Raw genomic sequence first — 22,563 nt, 5'->3', positions numbered from 1 at the left:
GGTCCCAGGACCCCACTGTCCCCCCACCACCTCAGCAGCAACAACAACAACTACGCTAACCCATTCTGGAACAACTTGTGCGGCCTCCACCACTACCACCACCACCAGTGCTGCCTGCAATACTCTCCCTGCCCCAGAGGATGACCACCCCACCGCACCAACTGAGGAGGGCAGGGAGAGGAGGTGGATGCCTATAGTGGTGAGGCAACAGGTCCGTGACAGCAGGGCAGGTGGGAGGGCAAGGGTGAGTCGAAGCCAACAAGACACTGGGAACGAAGCCCTGGACAACATCAACAGAGTCCTTGGGGCCTATGAACGGGCCCAGGGACGAACGGGCCAGGCTGAGGAAGATTCACGTGAGCTTCGCCTGCTGCTGAGGTCCATAGACACCAGCATTGGCCAAATTGTGGACCTCTTGGGTCAGCTAGTGGTGGTTCCGAGGGACAGGCCTGCGGCACAACCAACACCTCCACCTCCCTCTGGTTTCCCGCAGGATGACAGTTCCACATCCTCCCCTGCGGGCACGGAGAGGGGGGGACTCCTCAGACCCCACTGGCCCTGCAGCAGAGGCCCCCCCTGCCAAACAACCAAGGGGCCGTCCGAAGAAATCCAAGGGAGGAACCCGTGGCAAAGCACCTGCCAAATGCCAGTCAAGGAGCCAGCCATGATGGCAACCCTCCTCACCTTTCCATTGACTTTGTTGACTGTCCTTCCCCACACTGCCTTGTTAATGGCATCCATCCGTTGGACTGGGCCACCACATCACTGTGGTGACTACTCGATTGTCTCATCTACCATCACTGACAACTCATTGCTTCACTATTCACTTGTTTGTAAATATTCACTCCCCTCTCACATGTACCCATTGTAAATAAACACTCCTTACACAGCTATGTTGTTGTGTCTGCTCCGTGTTTATTACAGGATGTGCAGTCTTCACCATGATTACAATGCACCTGGAGTACAAATTGTTTGTAGGCAAGGAGAGACTGAAGGGACTTAAGAAAACACAATAGAACAATATTCACTAGTCAGGCGGTGGCATCACAGCCATCACACAACACTGCGCCCTCCACGGCCTGGTCGCCCCCACACTGCCCGCCTGCTCTGCCTGCCTCCTTACCTGCTGCCTGCCCGACCTCGGATCCCCGGCGCCCCATCCGCCGCAGGGCCGCCCACCAAGCCCGCATAGGTTTTCCCGCCGTTCCCTGCCGTGACCCCACCCCCCCGCCTGCCGATTGGCCCCGCGCTTCCCGCCTCCCAGCGGACCCTCCCTCCCGGCTCCCTTCTTAAGGGGACCCAGACCTCGGCTCAGGAGCGACCACTGCACCCTCCACGGCCTGGTCGCCCCCACGCTGCCCGCCTGCTCTGCCTGCCTCCTTACCTGCTGCCTGCCCGACCTCGGATCCCCGGCGCCCCAGCCGCCGCAGGGCCGCCCACCAAGCCCGCATAGGTTTTCCCGCCGTTCCCTGCCACGACCCCGCCCCCCCGCCTGCCGATTGGCCCCCGCGCTCCCCGCCTCCCAGCGGACCCTCCCTCCCGGCTCCCTTCTTATGACGCCCCCTGAGCGACCGCGCAGCGGACGCACGCAGCGGGAGCACCGATTGAGCGCCGAAGGTGCACCAAAGGTAAGCCCGTCTGCGCCCGTCCGCGCCTGGACCGCGCCCCGCGCCAGGGCCCCTGGCCCCCGCAGACCCCAGCCCACCCGCCAGACTACAACGCCGCCACCCTCAACGCACTCAACACCGGCCGAATCCCAGGATGCTACCGAGCCACCCCGAGACGCACCCACGGACCCTTCAGCTGCCACTCCTGCAAGTTCACCTGCATCCGGACCTGCACTGCACCAACACTCACCAAGCCGTACACCAGCAGCAACCACCTGAAGTGCATCCTGCTCAACACCCGCTCCATCCACAGACACGCCGTCCAACTCTGGAACCTCCTCGACACCACAGCTCCTGACGTCGCCTTCCTCACGGAAACATGGATGAACGCCTCCTCAGCGCCCGACATCGCCATCGCCATCCCAGAGGGCTACAAGATCACCCGGAGGGACTGCGGCAACCAGACCGGAGGAGGCATCGCCATCATCCACAGGAACACCATCCGCATCACGACCAACACCGACGACACCCTGACAACCGCCGAACACCTGCACTTCCAGATCCACACCGACCCCAAGACCACCCTCAGAGGCACCCTGATCTACCGACCCCCGGGACCCCGCACACCATTCAGCGAAGACATCGCCGACTTCATCAGCCTGCACGCCCTCCCCTCCGCTGACTACATCCTCCTCGGGGACCTCAACTTCCACCTGGAGAACAACAACGACTGCAACACCACTACCCTGCTTGACAACCTCGCCAACCTCGGACTCAAGCAGCTGGTGACCACCCCCACCCACCTCGCTGGACACTCACTCGACGCCGTCTTCTCATCCAGCAAGGACATCGTCTTCAGCCACGCCACCGGACTCCACTAGACGGACCACAGCTGCATCCACTTCAGCTTCAGAAGGACCACGATCCACCACCACCAGCCACAGGTTGCACGAAGAAGCTGGAACAAGATCACAGCCGACCAACTCGCCGCATCCCTGAGCCAGCACCCTCCCGCCAGCTCAGCCAGGCCGCCGACAACCTCACGAAGTGGATCAGCAACTGCGCGGACGAACTCGCCCCTCTGAGGACCCCGCCCAGCAGACCCGGCAGCAATAAGGCCCCTTGGTTCACCGACGAACTCAAATGCTCCAAGAAGAACTGCCGAGCCCTCGAGAAAGCCTGGAGAAGAGACCCAACACCGGACAACATGACTACCCTCAAGCTCGCCACCCGAAAGCACCATCAACTGATCCACGCCACCAAGAAAACAGCATTCAAGGCTTGCCTGGACAACAACGCACACAACAGCAAGGAACTCTTCAACATCGTGAAAGAGCTCTCCAACCCCAACGCCGGAAGCAACAACATCACCCCATCGCAAGACCTCTGCAACTCCCTCGCCTCATACTTCCACAACAAGATCGCTGACATACACAACAGCATCAGCACACAAACAACGCCCCCCACGACCGCACCAACGCCCCCCACCACCACCCTCAGCGCCTGGACACCGATCAACACCGAAGACACCATCCGCACGATGAACTCCATCCACTCCGGATCCCCAACCGACCCCTGCCCTCACCACGTCTTCAACAAGGCCGACGCTGTCATCGCACCCCACCTGCGGGACATCATCAACACCTCCTTCGACACCGCCACCTTCCCGGAGAGCTGGAAGCACGCCGATCTCAGCGCTCTACTAAAGAAACCAACAGCGGACCCCACCGAACTCAAGAACTACCGCCCCATCTCGCTCCTCCCGTTTCCAGCCAAAGTCATCGAGAAGACAGTCAACAAGCAGCTGGCCGCCTTCCTCGAGACGAACGGATCCCTCGACCCCTCACAGTCTGGCTTCCGGGCCAACCACAGCACCAAAACCGCCCTCATCGCTGCCACCGATGACATCCGAGCCCTGCTGGACAACGGAGAAACAGCGGCCCTTATCCTCCTAGACCTCTTCGCGGCATTCGACACTGCCTGCCACCGCACCCTAGTGCAGCGCCTCAACAACGTCGGAATCCAGGAGAAGGCACTGGATTGGATCATCTCCTTCCTCGTTGGAAGGACACAGAGAGTTTGCCTACCCCCGTTCAGATCTGCAGCAACAGAAGTCATCTGCGGCGTTCCCCAAGGCTCCTAGCTCAGCCCCACCCTCTTCAATGTCTACATGAGCCCCCTTGCGGCCATCGCACGCCAACACAACCTCAACATCATCTCCTACGCCGACGACACACAGCTGATCCTCTCCCTCACCAACGACCCCGCCACCGCCAGAGCCAACCTACACCAAGGGATGAAAGACGTAGCCGAATGGATGACGACCAGCCGCTTGAAACTGAACTCAAACAAGACGGAAGTCCTCATCCTGGGCTCCTCGCCCTCCGCCTGGGATGACTCCTGGTGGCCCCCCGCCCTGGGCACCGCACCCAAACCGACAGACCACGCACGCAACCTGGGCTTCATCCTGGACTCCTCCCTCTCCATGACCAGACAAGTCAACGCCGTCTCCTCGTCTTGTTTCAACATCCTGCGCATGCTACGTAAGATCTTCCAGTGGATCCCCACCGAGACCAGGAAGACGGTCACCCAGGCCCTCGTCACCAGCCGTCTGGACTACGGCAACGCCCTCTACGCCGGAACCACCGCCAAGCTCCAGAAGAGACTCCAGCGGATCCAGAACGCCTCAGCGAGACTCATCCTCGACATCCCCAGACACAGCCACATCTCCAGACACCTGAGAGACCTGCACTGGCTCCCGGTCAACAAGAGAATTACCTTCCGGCTCCTCACCCACGCACACAAAGCCCTACACAACCAAGGCCCGAGTTACCTCAACAGCCGCCTCAACTTCTACGCTCCCAAACGCCATCTCCGATCGACCAGTCACGCCCTCGCCGCCGTCCCCCGCATCCGAAGAGCGACAACAGGAGGAAGGTCCTTCTCCCACCTGGCCGCCAAGACCTGGAACTCCCTCCCTCCCGACCTACGCCTGACCCAAGACCACCTCTCCTTCAGGAAGAAGCTCAAGACCTGGCTGTTCGAGCAGTAGCGGACCCCCACCCCCCCCCCCCCAAGCGCCTTGAGACCCTCCAGGTGAGTAGTGCGCGTTATAAATGCCTTTGATTGATTGATTGATTGATTGGTCATCAGGGAGACATTTCAATGAGCAACAGTACCGACATAAACATCCTGTATCTGTGCCCAACTAGCCTGTCCCAGAAACATTAGCAGCCAGCACTGAGTCAGCAACAGGCTGCAGTCACAAAGCTCACATACACCTTTCGACCAAGAACGACATCAGCAGACAATGGCTCCGTTATACATTGTCACTCACCTTCAAGTGAAGTAGCGGTTGATGAGCTGTTGACGAGGGTCGACACCTTCCTCCTCTCCACTATCCTCGTCACTGGACATGGGTTGGTTTGCAGGCGGGGGCCTTGGCTGCTCATCAGCATCCAGGAGCAGGGGGACCTTCTTGCGGAAGGCCAGGTTGTGGAGCATGCAGCATGCAACTACAATCTGACACACCTTTTTGGGCGAGTAAATCAGTGCACCTCCGGTCTTATCCAGGCAGCGGAAACGTGACTTCAGGAGACCAAAAGTACGCTCCGCAACACAATGTGTCCTCCCATGGGCATCATTGTGGCAGACTTCAGCTAGGGTCCTAGGATTCCGCAGTGGGCTCAGCAACCAATGACAGTTGGGATATGCAGAATCACCTAGGTGTGAGATACACAGACCAACTTTGTAATGTAAATGTGGCAGATGACAGCATGTCACATACACAGCATGCTACCTGACTCTTTGTACTCACCTACAATCCATGCATGCTCTGGAAGCAGATTATCCATCAGCTGTGGCACAATGCTGTTATGCATGATGTACAAGTCATGGGCCGAGCCAGGGAATTTGGCACAGATGCCTGGCATACCACTTGCACATTGATGGAATGGAAATGCTTCCTGTTACTGTAGATATGCTCACGTGCCTGTGGTGGAACCAGGCCAACATGTGTTCAGTCAATGGCACCAACAACATTGGGGATGTGCCCAAGTGCATAAAAATCTCCTTTCACAGCCGCCAATTCATGCCTCCTGGGGAAATGGATATATCTGTCCTTGTAGATCATCATAGCGGACAGGACATCACGTAGCATCAAGCTGAACATAGGGTACGACATCCCACCTGTGCTGGACACTGTGTACTGGAATGTTCCACAAGCAAAAAAATGCAGGGCTGCCATCACCTTAGACGTCGGTGTGAAAGCACTCGGATATGTCCTGCAAGGCTACAGGTGGGGTTCCAACATAGCACATAGGTCTTGTAAGGTGGGTCGATCCAGACGGAATTTCCGTATGACCTCCTCATCCTCCATGTCTGCCAGCACTGTGTAGGGACAATGCACATTTGGTCTCCTCATAGGTGAGATGAAAGGGGACACATGTCAATGCAATCCACCAGGAGATGTGTCCGACATCTTACGTTTTGACTGACACACAACGCCAACAATGACTGTCACCACAGTTAAGCTCACAGCCCAACTTACATGTAGGGACACCTTCAGCTACACCATCCGTACACCTGTCCACTGTTCACATAGCTAGCACCTCCCAAACAATATCTGACTATGTGAATGCCCAAAGGGATATGGTCACATCTTGCATGAGCAGCCCTGAGTGTAGTTCAGACAGCATATGTGTGAAACAGCAACACTACTGTCTCCTACCTAGCTGCTGTATCTGCCACACCTTCTTGCGTAAGTCGAACAGGGCACCCATCAACCACACAATGAGCCCAGTCTGTGCATAAACAACAAGTATGTGCATGAGCAGAGAAAAGTAGACAGTCAAATATGCACATTGTGTAGTCGTACATTCATCACTGTGAGTTGCTCTGCCCTTTCACACATTGACCGTAGTAGCGACCGCTTGGCCCCTGCGGTGTGTCACCGCCCATGCCCATTCCCTTACAGCCAATGGGAACCTCAATCACGGTAGACTGATGCAATTTTGAAAATCGTGGTAGGCGTGCTCTGCCATCGCGGGCCGGTCATTGGATGCATTTGAAATTGCAGCAGCTCAGAAACCACTGAAACAACCCCAAGGGGCTATATATGTGTGGGAGAGAGCATCGCATTTCCACTGCTTCCGGAGTCTGCTGCCTGACATCCCTCACCACCAACTGCTAATGCGCCTGTCTCCAGAGCCTGCTGCCTGATACCCCTCACCACCAACTGCTGCTGCTCCTGTCTCCAGAGCCTGCTGCCTGCCTCCTCTCACCACCAACTGCTACTGCTCCTGTCTCCAGAGCCTGCTGCCTGACATCCCTCACCACCAACTGCTGCTGCTCCTGTCTCCTGGACCCAGTGATGGCAAGGACTGAGAAGATCCAGGCCCATCCCTTCACCACCAAGGAGCTGGAGGTCCTGGTGGAAGAGGTGCTCACACAGTATGGGAGGCTAAATAGTGCTCCAGATGTCATGGTAAGTGTTTCAGAGTGGAAGTGAGAGTGCAGGGAGTGCACACATGAAGTTGATCTGCTGCAGTATGTTCCCGAGAGTGTGGGTTGGTGTCATACACTGCCTAGCATGCTGTATCCAGGGGAAAGGGGTGTTAAGCCTATTTCACACGTTTCTCTGCCTGCACATCAAAATTGGATGGACATGTATTGTTTTTTCAGCCATACAGTGACGCAGCAAGTTGGTTATGCATGAGTCTGGACAGAAATTGCCTGTGTGAATGGATGTGTGGGTCCCTGATGTTCTTCACAGGCTCATCTGTGGCCTTACCAAGGGTTTACTTCCAGAGGGTACTGATGGAAGTGTGTTTGACTCAAAATTGACATCATGTATAGGTCAGCACTATGCTCAGGAGTTAAATGCCAGAGAGTGACACTCTTGGTGGTAATTCACCTATGACACAGCAGATTGTTGTACTTTTGGACAGAGCCCCTTCCATTTCCATCAACATGTGTACTGAATCGCATGTGTAGGCACTGTTTAAGCTCTCAATTTGTCCCTTCATGTGACATTTCTGATGCCCCACGTTGGACCTCAGTGTGAGCCCACCTGGCCTGCACAGTCACTGCCCAATCTGACAAGGACACATCACTGAGTGAAACATATGGGTTGTCTGCTAGACTATCAATCAAAGAGCCATCTCAGCCCTGTAGATTGCACATGACAGCCCTTGTGAGAAGGGTGTGAGATTGTAAGATCATGTCCCTAAATGTGACCTCCATGACACAATGAACCATTCACAGGGCAAGGACATTGAGGGCTGTGCAGTGTTGGACACAGTGAGTCTGCCCCTAAACATAATTTCCAATGTAATGTATGTCTTGCTCACCCACAAACTGGATAGTAGATGTGGGCAGCCTACACATAGCTTTCTGTGATGGCATCCTGCATGTGTATGAGATGGGCAGGTACTGTGTCCACCCTCATACATACATGCATTTTCATATGATTCTCCCATGCTAATGTACTATGTGAGATGCTGTCTCTGCTAGACATATCTGTGAAGTTGTGCTGAGTTAGTATCATCCTCCTATACTGAGAGATAGTGGTACATAACACTGTGTCACTGATTTGTCCCCCTCTTGTCTCCCATGACTGCAACTCAAAGTCAACCAGCGTAAGGCCATGTGGAGGGCCATCGACGGCGCACACACTGTCACAAGAGGTGGGATGACATCTGCCGGCTGAGCAAAAACGTGGCAGAGATGACGCTGGGGCTGCTCCCTCGGACTGGCAGGTTGGCGTGCAGTAGCATGACACCACTAATGGCCCGCATCTTAGCTGTGACACAGCCTGAGCTGGATGCACGTTTGAAGGAGCATCAGCAGCAAGCTGGGGGTGAGTATTCTGGGAAGGGTGACTTTGGTTGTGAGTGGCTGCATGTGTTCCAAGCCTGGGCCAGTGCTGGGCTCTGTCATGTTGCCAGTGTGATGCAATGGCTTGTAAGTGGCCTCTGTGTTGGGTGCAGCTGTCATGCATTTTCCCTACCTGCACTTTCTCATGTCATTGGAGTAAAGGCCCTTGACATTGCATTCGGAGTTGTGGCCTTCTGGCATCGTCTAAATTGGGGTAGTCAGGGACATCCCATGGAAGGGAACAGCAGTGTGCATCATCTGAGTGCGCTTTCATCAATGTGTGCATTGCCTGACGTCAGAATTGTGAGGACTACACATCTGACACCAATGTGCAACTGTAGTTGTGCCCCAAAGTATGACATGGTGGATGACATGAGCTCATGGCCATTGTGGACTGATATGTTGGAGTCTATATCTGTGTTGTCCACTTCTGCTGCCTCCAGACGTGACAGTGGCAGCATGTTGTGAGGTACATATTTTCTCCCCTCAAGGCCCTAGGTGTGCTCAGAGGGATCTGTGTGTCCGGTTACACGGAGCCACCGGCAGGCTATTTGGCTGTGTGGTCATCACATGGGTTACTTATGCCAAGTTTGCATGATAACACACAAAAATTGAGTTTTGAATTGAGTTTGCACAATGTTACTGCACAGGGTGGTGTACAACATGGGGATATCATCATCTTGTTTCGTGCTTTGCTTGCAAATGATGTTTGTGTTAATGCCACTGAACTGACCCTACATATCTGTCTCTTGCAGCATCTACCGTGGGCACAGAAGGACAGGGGATGGACACCAGTGGTGAGGCATCAAGCACAACTGCTACAAACGAGCACAGTGACACTGATGTGACCAGCGCCTCGGAGGGGGACAGGAGTCTGCTTGAGGAATCACAGCCAGAGACACCAACCTCAACGTCATCTGACGCCAGCGGTGACACATCTATGTTGGCGGGCACATGGAGCGGGAACTCTGCCTTCTCTTCCACCACACAGAGTCCAGTGCCCACCCTGCCAGCTACTTCCACTAGTGCTGCCCGTGTTCGCACCAGTAAGAAGGGAAGAATGTCCTTCACCCCCGGCACCGCTGCCCCTGCCCCTGTCTCCCCTGCTGCCATCAGTGTTGAGTCTGTGGACCTTTTGCGCCAGCTGTGTGTGGGCCAGACAACTCTCATCAACGCCTTCCTTGACCATGACAAAAAGTTGGCATAGGTCATTGCTTTCATGGAGGGCATTCATTCAGACGTGGGTGGGCTACACCGGACTGTCCAGTCTTTGTCCTCCGCAGTGATGACAGCCATTCAGCTGGCACAGTATCAGAGTCCAGCTTCAGTCCCTTTGCCCACCACCCTGCCAGTGGCTACATCTGAAGATAGTGACCACACACCACAGACCTCAGGCTCAAGATACAGCACACGCAGCACACAACAGCAGCAGCCCAAGTGGGCCAGAGCGCAGACAACATCCCCCCAAAAAACCAAAGCCACCCCGAGCGCAAAGGCAAAAGCCATTCAGGCGACACTCAGGGGCATAAAGCCAAGAAGCAGGCCTCAGGCTCACATGCCTCAGAGGCATCCCCAGCCAAGGACTCTCATGTCCCAAAAGTGTCTCGCAAAGAAAAGCAGTCAGTTCCCATTCCTGCTGTGAAGCTGGTGCCAGCTAAGGGTCCACAGAAAAAGCCCACTAAGGCAGATTCACCCACAAACCTCAACTCCCATCCCGAGCCCTGTGAAGCAGGGGAAGGTGCTGAATGTAGGGGATTAACCTGTTCAACAGGTGATGGGGGAGAAAAGGCAAGGCCAGGCCAAGCGTACCTCTGGATCCAGCAGCTCCCCAGAGGGAGGGCCACCGGCTGCACCTGATGCAGCTTTGGTGGAAAGTGTGCCTGTTGTGGCCGCAACACCTACCACTCCTCCCAAGAACAAACCTCCATTTAGACTCCCCAAGAAGTGGAAAGGCACTCCTCCACATTCTCCCTCCCACACTGTGTATCACTGCAGCATGACTCCACCTCCACGTGCCACCACACCGCCTGGTCCAAGCAGCCCTCCAGCTTCCAAAGCCACTAATGCCTCTACCTCAGCTGGGCCTCTCTCTCCCCGGTCCAATCCTCCAACTGGCCCGACACTCAGCCACCTCCCAGTCTGACTGACAGCCAAGTCTGAGTCAAAGTCCCTCTCACACACCTGTCTCTCCCACAGCGGTGCCTGGACTGCCCATTGTTATCCCCCTAACTGTGTTGCTGACCATGGCAGGGTACAGTCTCACCCATTACCTGTGCATGATCTAATGCACACATGTGCCTTCTTTGCACTTTGGACTGCCCACTGGCCTTGATGTTCCTTGCTGTGTTTGCCCATTCCCTGTGCAGCTTCTCATGTACCTACACTGCACTTTGGACTGGCCACTGGCCTTGTGTTTGCCCATTCCCTGTGCAGCTTCTGTTGTACCCACTCTGCACTTCGGACTGGCCACTGGCCTTGATGTTCCTTGCTGTGTTTTCCCATTCCCTGTGCAGCTTCTCATGTACCTACTCTGCACTTTGGACTGGCCTTGCTGTGTTAGCCCATTCCCTGTGCAGCTTCTCATGTACCTACTCTGCACTTTGGACTGGCCACTGACCTTGATGTTCCTTGCTGTGTTTTCCCATTTCCTGTGCAGCTTCTCATGTACCTACTCTGCTCTTTTGACTGGCCACTGGCCTTGCTCTTGTCTACTTTTGATGCCTATCTGGGTAATATGTTAATAAAGACAGTTACTCCTGTTGTCTGCTTTGTCAGTGTCCTTGCTAAATAAAGGGTGTTATGTGTGGGTATGCTTTAATGTGACACATGCTCTGTATGCCACTTTAACATTGCCAATGGTTGTTTTAAATTTTCCAGGATTTTGCAGAGGTGCCAGGCACTTCAGTTCTTATTGACTCTGAGGCTTGGGGGTGCAATGATGGTTGTTTGTGATGAGTTACTGTTATCCTAATCAATCTATAGTGATGTTAGCTCAATTGTACACATGTCATGCTTGGATGCACTGCCAGCACAGAGTGGGATTCTATCCACAGTATTGCAGGCAGGCTGGCCAGGGTCCATCATATCTGTGTGATCTTTCTTGATGTGTGAACAGCAGTGTTGATGTGTGGCCATCTTGTGATGGCCTGTCTTCCTAGTCACATGGGTACATTTGTATGTATCCACTTGAGTGGTCATGAATTGTAAAGGGGGTGACTTGGTCAGTAGTGTTGATGTGTGTGCGCCCCTGCAATGCCAACTGCACATATGTACTACCCAGAAGCTGAATGCCTGTTTGTTTGAATTGGCAGCCATATGCTTCAGATTGTGTGCAGATGTAGGAGTTGTAGGTTGTGCACTGTGCAGTGTGTTGGTGTGTCCTTGCACTCCTGGGAGACAGCTACGTGTTGTTGCTGCCAGTTGTGAGTATGCAGAGTGTGTGACTGTCAAGTCTGTGTTGTGTTTTGTTGATCAGCCATGTGTCTTGTTACTGTTTGTGCTCACTGTGCAGACCTGCTCAGCCACACTGACATTGTGGGTGTGTTTTCTCATGCATTGCTGTCACTTGAGGCATTTTTGGCTCAAGTATGGCATGTGGGATGGGGAGTTCTACCATCCCCTAACTGTGCTTTTGATGCCTACCCATTGTGAGTGAGCACTCCATCTATTTGTGTATTGTGCACTCCAGACATGTCCACTACTGACGTACACACCACTTCACTCACATGTCATCTGTCCCCTTGGGTTGCCAGTGTGTGAGCCTCTCCACCACTTCATTTGTTACACTATGCTTTGTGGTGCTGATCTGTGCACAGGATCAATGTGCCACTCAGGACAGTTTCCCAATTGGTTATATGTGATTTTCTTGTACTGTTTTGAAGTCATGGTTGCTCATATGCAGTTTAACTGTATGTGCTGCACAGTCCACTGGTCATGTTATTTTCACCTGGGTGTCCCAGACTTGTGCATCTGTGGGTGATGGGTGATCTGTATGTGTGTTTACTGAGGTACTTCTTCCCTTCCTGAGTGTGATGTTGTCTGTGTGCTCTGGTGGTTTGTGTTGTGGGGGTTCATGGTGTGGCACTAATATCTGTGTTGAACTGGTATGTTTGGTGTGCACACACTGTTTGTTGTGCATGCAGTGCTGTGAGTGTATGTTGCCTTGTACTTGCCTGGTGTGCATCCCCGATGTCCAGCTGTGTTTGCAATGTGATGTATTGGCATGTGCATCAGTTGTGTGTTTGCTGTGGATGTGTGCAGTTTTTGGCCTGTGTTGTCTCTTTCAGCTGACATATGCTCTGTGTGTGATGTTCTATTTGCATGTCATTGTGTGTGATTTGTTTGTGCATTGTGATGCATTGAGATGTGTGTTGCAAGTGTAGTGTGCATTACTTGTGTGTCTGTCACATGCACTTAGGGCTATTCTTGTTCCAGTGCATTCATGGGGTTTTCTCCTCTTATATTTGACCTGTCACTTGTCAGGATTGTGCATGTGCAAGCATGTGGTACACTATAACACCATGTTGACTTGATGGGTGGTGTGGTATGTCTGTCTGTGTTTTCATTTTGGCCCATTACTCCCACTTTGTGTCCATGATTGTTTTGAGATGATGCACTTCTTGTCTGTGTTGGGGTATGTTGTCTGTGCATTGTTCCTGAGTGACGTTGTTATGTACTCCTGTTCTGTCTGGGCTCCCATTGCCTTTCCACTGTTTTGCTGCACAGGTCTGGGCCTGTTGTACTTCTGTGTATGTTGTTGGTGAGTTTTGTGTTTGGCTGTTGTTTTTGTGCCAGCATTGGTTCAGGCAACCCTGAATGTGTGTGTGTGATGTTTGTGGATGCCCCCCCAGGAAGTGTGATTGTTTGTCAGTGTATTCACTGGCCATAAGGCACCATTCTGTGTGTTTGACACTGGTGTTGAGTGTTGCAGGTGTGAGGTGGGTGGGGGAGGGGTGTGCGTGAAGGGTCCACGTTGTGTTTGACAGTCATGGAGTGTGACAATGGGCCCTGTGTGTTGTGCTGATGACATACACCTGTCAAGTTGTTGGATACAGATGTGTGGGTGATCACTGTTTGACTTCAGAAACTTCCTATCATCCCTGTGCCTATGCATGGGTTGCCTTGCTGTCTCTCTGAGTTGTTACACAGATGTGACTGTGGTTTAATTTCACTCACTGTGCCAGCCATGTGTGATTTGATGGGCTAAGGGTGTTGTTATATGTACCTTCTCTTGCATGTGATGTACACAGGCTTTGTGGCTAGCTCCTTGGCTTTCCATTTGTGTCCACCTCACTTTAGCTTTGCCCATATCTTCCATTGCTCCATGTTTTCCCGCGTCTTCACTGCTGTGGTGACGTGACCGAGACATTGCATTGATATTGCGGTTGATGGGTGACCTGGATGCAGAGGGGTGATTTGGTGACCGGTAACACATTGGTCGGGTACACTTTGGGATGTGTTCCTGTCCCCACCTGGGTGTCTGGTGTGGACTGGAACCCTGTACCAGCCCTGGAGTTGTGTGTTGTGGTTGTGTGCGGATTTGTGGTATTGTGTACCTGCGTCGTCGTCCATGATGGTGCATTACTTGCTAGTAGTGTATCAGGTACAGCACTGAGAAGACGTGTAAAGCAGGATCCATTGCGGTCGGGACCGGGTGGAGGGGACCGGGAATCTGGTTTTGCGCTCAGCAGTCGTGCTACCGCCGTCTCTGGTTGGGCGGTTTCTCCGCTGCGGTGTAACTGGTCGTTTGGGGCATCCTGATTTGTACAGCTGCCGAGATGTCATTCCGCATTGCAGTGAGTCTCTATTGGCTCCCACCGCAGTGGTGGCGGGCGCATTTTCATGGTGGTTCACGTTGCACCGCGGCGGACGGGAAATGGACTATGTTGGCCCATTGTATCATGGCAGGCATGAGGATCGCTGCTGGCGTGCGGAAAATGGCATTTTCCGCCACCACCAGCACTGCGGTGGTGCCTCCGCCCGCCATCCTAATGGGCCCCTAAATATTTTTCATCAAAAATCCTTCAGGCTAGGAATTCCAGCAAGGAGCTCTTCTCAACAGTACAAAAAATAGCCAAACTACCAGAGACACCTAGGACAGAAAGCAGTGCTGAATTCTGCAACACACTGGGGCAGTCGTTTAAAGATAAAGTTGAGAGGGTGTATACATCCTTTAAAGACAGCACTGACCCCATCCCTAAGAACATTGCAGCATTTACGGATTCCACTCCAGCCAATTCGTCCTTCGCTTTTTCTCCCCCCACATTAGAACAGATTATTCAGGTGGTAAAAACATCTAAATCAGGGTCCCTAGTGGACCCCTGTCCTCCTAAAGTTCTGCACCTGATTTCGGAAATACTAAGTGAACAGTTAGAGGTAGTTTTCAACGGGATGATTCAGTCGGGCTCTTTCCCAGTTGTCCGGAAAATAGCCTCTATCCTTCCTCTCTTAAAAAAAAATGAATCTTGACCCCAACGATCCCGGTAGTTACCGACCCATCTCCAGACTACCAAGGTGCTGGAGAAAATACTAAATGTTCAGCTTACTGCTTTTATTACCTCCAGGAACCTCCTAGATCCCTACCAGTACGGGTTCCAAGAGGGGCATGGCTGCACAAGAACTAAGGGCAATACTAGACTCGGGGGCAAGGCCGTCTAGATTTTGTTAGATCTATCAGCGACCTTTGACACTGTGTAACATGAAATATTAGCCAGGAGATGTTAGAAATGGGATTTCTGGTTGGCTAAGGCTTGCGGCAAAGCCAGGCAGAAACCATCACTCTAGTCAGGGCAAGGGAGTTACACGCCAAAGATAACCCCTGCTCACCCCCTTGGTAGCTTGGCACGAGCAGTCAGGCTTATCCTGGACGCCATGTGTAAAGCATTTGCGCACGCACACAGCAACAACATCCCAGGCACACTCCAAAAGGAACTCCACACAAGGTTATATCAAAAATAGCCTTTCTATTCTCATAACACATTAGAATAGTAATCACATAATATACATGGTGCCACCTGGCACTAGGTCATATCTACAAGGGATTATTTACACCTGACAGGGCCAACTGGACCACTGTCAGTACCATCACAAAGTGAACTTAGTAAATGTAGAATTTATCATAAACATAGAACACAACCAGTAACTACTGGTAATCACTGTACTTAGCATCGGCCTGTAACATAAACTACATTATGCACAGCATCACATCAGGCGCGAATTACATTCTGCGCCAACCTCACCAGCATAAACACATTATGCAATTCTCTCAGAAGTCTAAACGCATTAGACCCTAACCCCCTAAGTATAACTACATTAGGGGCCTAAATCACACAGTGGAACATAATCTCACTAGCATAAACCATGATATGCAAAACAACCTCATAATCATAAAACACATTTAGAGGTATAACACAGGGTGCGTAAATCATACTACATGAATAACATTTCCTAGCACCACACTCACATTGGGGCCTGGTGCCCTATTAACCTAATAGTCCCAAAAGTCAGGGCGCGCTGCCTAGCAGCTGAATCCAGGTGCGCAACTGCGCAAACCTAAACGTAACAGCTGCCCACTAATTGCAGGGCAGCTGGGAAGGTATGGGGCAAAGGAGTGCATCTCACTTCTAACTCAAAACAGGCCCCCAAAGAACTGCTACTCGCCGGGCAGCTGGGAATAGAAAAATAGGCCCTGACACAACTGGGCCCTCTGGGCTGCACTGGGGCTCTGGAAACAACTATGCCCCACGTTGCAGTTGTCCTCCAACGGTACGTTACTCCATCTAATATACTATTGTCCTAAAGTGTTTAATTATTGTAAATCTATTTGGTCCAACTGTTTAACGATATTTCAATGTAATATTCCACTATCAATTCAACATGTTTTTCTTGGTACTATGTCAGATTATTTCCAAAATCATTCTCAAAAACCTATGTTATTTGATCTTTTTATTGCACATGCTTTTAAGGTTATACTTACTTGTTGTAAAGATAATTCAAAAATATGTTTGTTAACATGGTGGAATCTTATTTGTGATGAGCATAGAATACCTACTGTTTCTTCTTCTTCGTTACCTCAGAACATTAAATCTGATTTACTCTGGTTAGGTTTCACTACCTTTTTCTCTTCACACTCATCTTTATCCTAATTCCTGCACCTCTCTCTTTTACCTTTCCTTCATTTACCTTTTCTTTTTCTTGCTCTTCTTTTTTTCCTTTTTCTTCTATTCTTTTCTTCTATTCTTTTCTCTCTTTTTCTATAAAATCATAAAATTGATTATAGTTAGTCATGTATCCTGCTCATCTTTTTACATTTCACTATTAGATTTCATTTTATAGCTTTTTATCTACATGTTCTTGTTTATTTATTAACTTCCGACCTATGTATTCTGATATACTGTCATTCTCTTTTTGACAAATGTAATCTTTATTATTCTTTTCAATTATAATAAAAAATATTCAACTAAGAAAAAAGATGAAAGGATTGTCATTGATGCTCAGTAATGTATGGATTTTGATGCTCTATAGTTGTAATCTATGAATGTATGAAAAACATGAAAATGAGAGAATAAAAAATGCATTTTGCTCGGCAATTGTTAACGACAACAGGCAACTTGCCCACATTTTGAATTTTTGGATTTTGGATGAGTTTAGTGGCAGCAAGGCCAAAATGAGTAGGTCAATTTTTATTCGCTCAGGTTTATTGCGAATGGTTAAAGGCCCCCAAAGTGCAACTCGAAATCAGAACCAGCAGGAACTGGCTTGCTATTTGTTCATGCACCATGAACTGTGAGTTTCCTCACTAGCCAGTGAAGTGGCAGAACGGCAGCAGGCATGGGCTGCACTTATCTTTCAGCACCTACATGTCCATCTCTCAATAACAAGGGCTTTTTATCCACTTAAGGAACATCTAGGATGGGCCTGAGTATGGGGCAGGGCTTAGGCTGGCATAGCTTGGCAACTCTGTGGTAGCTCAGATCATAAGAGGGAAAGGCTCAGTATCTACAGCCTGAACACCTGACCACATGCAGTGGCTTTGTGTTCTTTATGCATTGTTCTGGGTCACCATTTGATATGTGGGCACTGCATGTCAATAGTGTGAGCTACTGACTGATGGAATATCATGGACGAAGTGGTCGCCTAATAGTGTTTTGTAATAAGTCTTTAGCTCACAAGTAACTGAGAAGTCAGAGACCCAACTGTACTGAGTCTTGAGTAAAACGTCAACCAGCTCACCTCTGGTCACATTATTCTTGTGCTTGGAAACTCGGAGCCAAACCTGCCAAACACCAAAAACATGGTCAAGTTAAGTGGCCTGAGTGACACACACACCTTACTATCAATTTAAAATCCGCATGCCCCCAGGTCTTTGTAGATCTTGTGACTTGCATGTATAAGAACCATCTAATCAAATCCTTTCAAAATGTTCAGAGTAATCTGTGTGCCCCAATCAAGCCAAATTTGCAAAGAATACCTCGAGACCAGGAAGAGCATAGGAGGGGTGATGCGACGCGGGAGGTGGCCAGCAGCTTAAGGTAAGTTCTTTAAAAAAAATATTATTACAAACACACAAACCCCCACACCCACCTCGCGCTCCCTCCACCCGCCACACCACCCTTTGTTTGTGGCGGCTACTGGGTGCAGGAATTGCCTGGCCAGAGAGAGAGAGCATGATAGGATAGTGTAGTAAGCTATGTTACTTGCTATTTTTTGCATGGTACACTTCTGTCATGTTCAAGTTCTCTGGAATGTCTGGAACATAGTGCATTTCTACGAGGAACTGTCATCAACATTTGAGAAATGAATCATAATGAGAATGCGACGCCTAAAAAAAACTGGGAAGATTGGACAGGTTTAATTGCTGGAGAGTAGTGACAAGACAACACAAAATGAGAGACTGTGTGAAGAAATACAAAAGCACAGGGACGTGTTTACTAGAAAGTTAACAGTGCAGCAAGTTACCTTGCTGAGCTGCGTGACAGGCAAAAGAATACAGTGCATAACTCCCTTTGTCCCTGCACTAGTGCCGTTTTAGCTGCTTTGTGCCAATGCAGGCTTCTTTGCACCATGCTACAAGAGTGCTTGCTTTGTGAGGAGGATTGTTTTTGTGCAGGAAGGCCCACCTTCCTGCACAAAAACAATCCCATGAGGCATATTCCTCTTCCGATGTGTGCTGCACAATGCAGCACACATAGACAAAGGAAGTAACAGGAGAATAAAATATATTTATCCTTGTTACGTCTCCCCTGAGAAGGCGTATCTTTATGGCTCATTCTCAGATCTACCACTTTTGTTAAATCTGGGAATGTGTCAAAATCCTAGGGACTTGTGTGGGAACACCCACGCAATGCCTACTCAGGGCAGAGTAACACAATGCAGCAATTTGCACTGTGTTACTCCTGACTTCTGAAGCCACTCAACACCACACAACGTGGCCTTGCGTGGCTTCACAAATTGCATTTTGGACTTGCATCACACTTGCACCACATTGCATGGTGCAAGAGCGACACAACTCCTCTCATAAATATATACCCTATAATGTTTATTCACTTTAGCAGAAAATTACCATTTTTGAGTTTTCTTAATAAACCCATATAAAATATATATTTTGTGCCTCCTGTGAGTTATGTCTTTATGGATACAGGGCATGCGTACATTGCTGGGTTGGCATGTCAGCTGTCCTGTTTGCACCACTGTCACCTTAGAATTAGTCATTGTCATTCAAACATATTTTTTTTCCATTTTAACCATTACATTTTCAGGCAGGTCATATGCTATAACACTTACTGGAGTTTGTAGACGGGATTACCTCTGAATTCTTAACTTTCGTATGCCAAGCATATCAGAAAGAAAGACAAGAGCGCACGACTACACCATAGAGGGAGCACATAGAGGGTTCACCTGCCAAAAAACACAATCAACTTTGAAACTGTTGAATGTTAAGCATGTAATTCAGACATAATACATTTCACAAACAGGCAGCAAAATGGTTAAGCACGTTGACTGGATCGTAGGGGTGAATTGGGGAAAGGTCTTAGATGATATTGTGTTACGTTTTCATCCAAATGACACATCTGCTGTTAGACAAATCCAAAACACATCATAGCTTTCCATTTGACATTTTAGGGGCATATCAGCAAAGAGGCAATATAAAATTATCGCCGCTTTTGCATCCGTTTTCGGGCGAAAAGCGGCGATAATTTTATCGCCTAATCAGCAAGGTCACGCTATCATGTGAAACCTTGCATTAGCGCCCGGATTCTTAGTGCCCAGCTTTGCATCTCTAATGAGATGCAAAGTGGGCGTTCCTGACCTGACATGACTGGAGAAATGTCGCTAGGCGACATTTCTCCTATCACCAAACCCCAAGCTATGAAACATAGTGGCAAGAAAAGTAGCGATAACCCCTGTTATCACTACTTTCCTTACGTCTGCTTCAGGACTGATTTAGCCATGATATCCTATGGAAGGTGGATATTGTAGTAAATTACTTGTCTGCTATTCTCCACTGTACTGCTCTGTTAGAATGTTTCATGACATCATAGAATGCTTGAGTGCCTCTCTGGGTGAGATTGTCAGTTGGTCAACTCAGGTTGAGCTGTTGGGAGCTTGCTCCTGGTGGGGCTATCTTTGTATCATCTATCTTCTCTTACCATCCTGACCACCTATGTTGGAACCAAGCTATTAATAAAGAAGTAACCTACATGTACAGATGGACTCTGTATCTTCCTTTACAACAATTTTGGCGATGAGGATGGGATGAAATCATGGCTAAGTATGTAAGGCTCTATCATCAAGCTAACGCCAATCTTCGTGAGATTATCACTGGGTTTCCAGCGGCAATCTCACGTTTGGCAGTTAGCGCTAGGATTTTTATCGCTTTTGAGATAAGTGTTGCTAATAGCACGCTATCTCAGCGATAAAAATCCACATTAGCCTGCGATAATTATCCTAACGCTAAGTGCGCTTAGCTATAATTATCGCCGGTTGTTGCTGATATGCCCCTTAATTCGTCCAAGCAAACCCAGGAGTATCTGCACTGCCAGCAATGCTTCAAAAATGATCTTTGACATATCTAAAGATCTTGGGCTACAGAGCTTGCCTAGCTCAGCAATGGCTGCTTTTTTGGCAAAGCTCAGGGGCTATTCCCACTTCAGGCCGGGCACAGCTTTCCAAGGGGTGGAGAATGGAAGCCCTAAAGGAAGATGGCACTCCCTCTGAGGGGTGTTCTCGGTTCAGGGGAGGTGCTATGACCAGCATTTGGACAGAGGACGTGGAGTAAAGATCGGAGCTGCCTTGGTGTAACCCAGGATTTCAGAGCCTTCCCTGGTTTAGGTTGCTAGAAACCTGTGAATATATTGTGCATATAGGTGGTGTATGTATTCTGAGCCCTTGTGAAGTTCCAGGGCTGTGTTATTATGGCCTATTCCGTGCCCTGGCAGCCCAGAAGGGGCCCGTCCTCTTCATTTCGGTGCATTGGACTCATATATATGTTAAGTTGAAATATTTTAGAGTTACGGTATGTTTTTATGACAGCAGAGCTCGGAAACAAAAAGAGGCAATTACCAACCTGCTCTTAATTGGCCTAGAAACGTACCTATGGCACCCAGTTAAGCTGAAGGTTTAGACTGAGGGAAAGACGTTTATGTACTCTAATACAGTGGCAATCTGAGGGAATGTGGAGTAACTGAAAAAAAACAGGGGACTGGGAGATGATGGTGAAGTGACTTGAGCTGCCCACTGGATCGGGTTCATTTGGGGGCCTGTCTCTCGGGTGCTCTGATTTTCTTTTTGCCAGTTGGGCTTGAGTGGGACAGGCCCACCTTGGGCAGGGGTGTTTGCTCTGCTTGACTTCCAAAGTGTTGCAAAAAACTATTGTACACAACTTGATCATTTTCAAATTATCTACTCTAATAGTCTGTATCTCGGGCTTCCTGCTTTTATAAATCAGCGGCTTCAGATTATTCAATACCCTGCTGCCCGATTGATTCTTAAAATCCCTCACTGGGTTCGATATCAAGTCACTTGCATCAGCCTCATTGGCTACCAATCAACAGAATGATCCAGTTTAAGGCCCTTACTTTTGCCTTTTAGAATCTTTAAATCAAGGGGACCCCTCCATCTTAGGCGCTGGTTCAAGCTGCCCTCTCAGGCACGCTCCCTGCGTAGCAACAACCTCAAATTGTTTCAAACCCCTCGCATTGTTAAATCCAGAAGAGGGGGCTGTTCCTTTGTCTACCTGACAGCCAGACGGTGAAATGCCTTAACTTTGGCCTCAAGAAGCTGACTATCTGAAGTGGTTTTCAGAAAAGGTGTTAAAATGCTTCTGTTTGATTCTGCACTAACCATCTCTTAAGTTTGCCTTTGCTTTTAAACAACGTGGGAATTCTTCTCACTAGTGCCCGGTCACCTTGTTAGCTACCTATGTGCTTTAGAAATGTATTGTATTGTATTGGTTCTCAAAGATAGTGATTATATTTTTATTTAAGTATACCTGTTCATTGACTCTCTCCGCCTCCTATCCTACTATCCATTTTCACCTTTCCCCATACTTCTGATTATTCACAGGACATAATAGTGCAGATTACTACTCTTCTCTTTGAAGGAGGGAACATGAAGGAAGGGTGTTCTATCTAGAGAACAATTTCACTGTTATTTGTGTATCCTGTCCAGGCTTGTTGATCCTTTTTTTTTACTTATACCAATATTTAAACCTAGAAGACCATGGGGTTTCTCAATGTAGCAGAGATATCATTCCTTCATCTGCCTCAGCCTGTAATAACTCTTGTTTTGTCTTCACTGAAAAAAGAACAAGTTACTTACCTCCGGTAACTCATTTTCTGGTGGATACAGTATCTGCCTGTGGATTCCTCACCTTATGAATATCCCCTGTGCCAGCATTCCTCGGAAACTTTTTTCCTAGCTCTCCACGCCAATGAGGTCGGCACAATGCCATGGCTCCGCACGCGGCTCCGTGTGACATCACTGGAGCCATAAGAGGGCCAAGCCAGCGTGATGACGTCAGTTCCACCCATGTTTTCTGTGCCACCGAGGCAAAACAGGCGGACCGGCCATATAGACAATG

This window comes from Triturus cristatus, chromosome 7 (assembly GCF_964204655.1).
Source record: "Triturus cristatus chromosome 7, aTriCri1.1, whole genome shotgun sequence".
Lineage (NCBI taxonomy): Eukaryota > Metazoa > Chordata > Amphibia > Caudata > Salamandridae > Triturus > Triturus cristatus.
The sequence above is the reverse complement of the archived record's forward strand: the minus strand, read 5'-3'. Positions refer to the sequence as shown.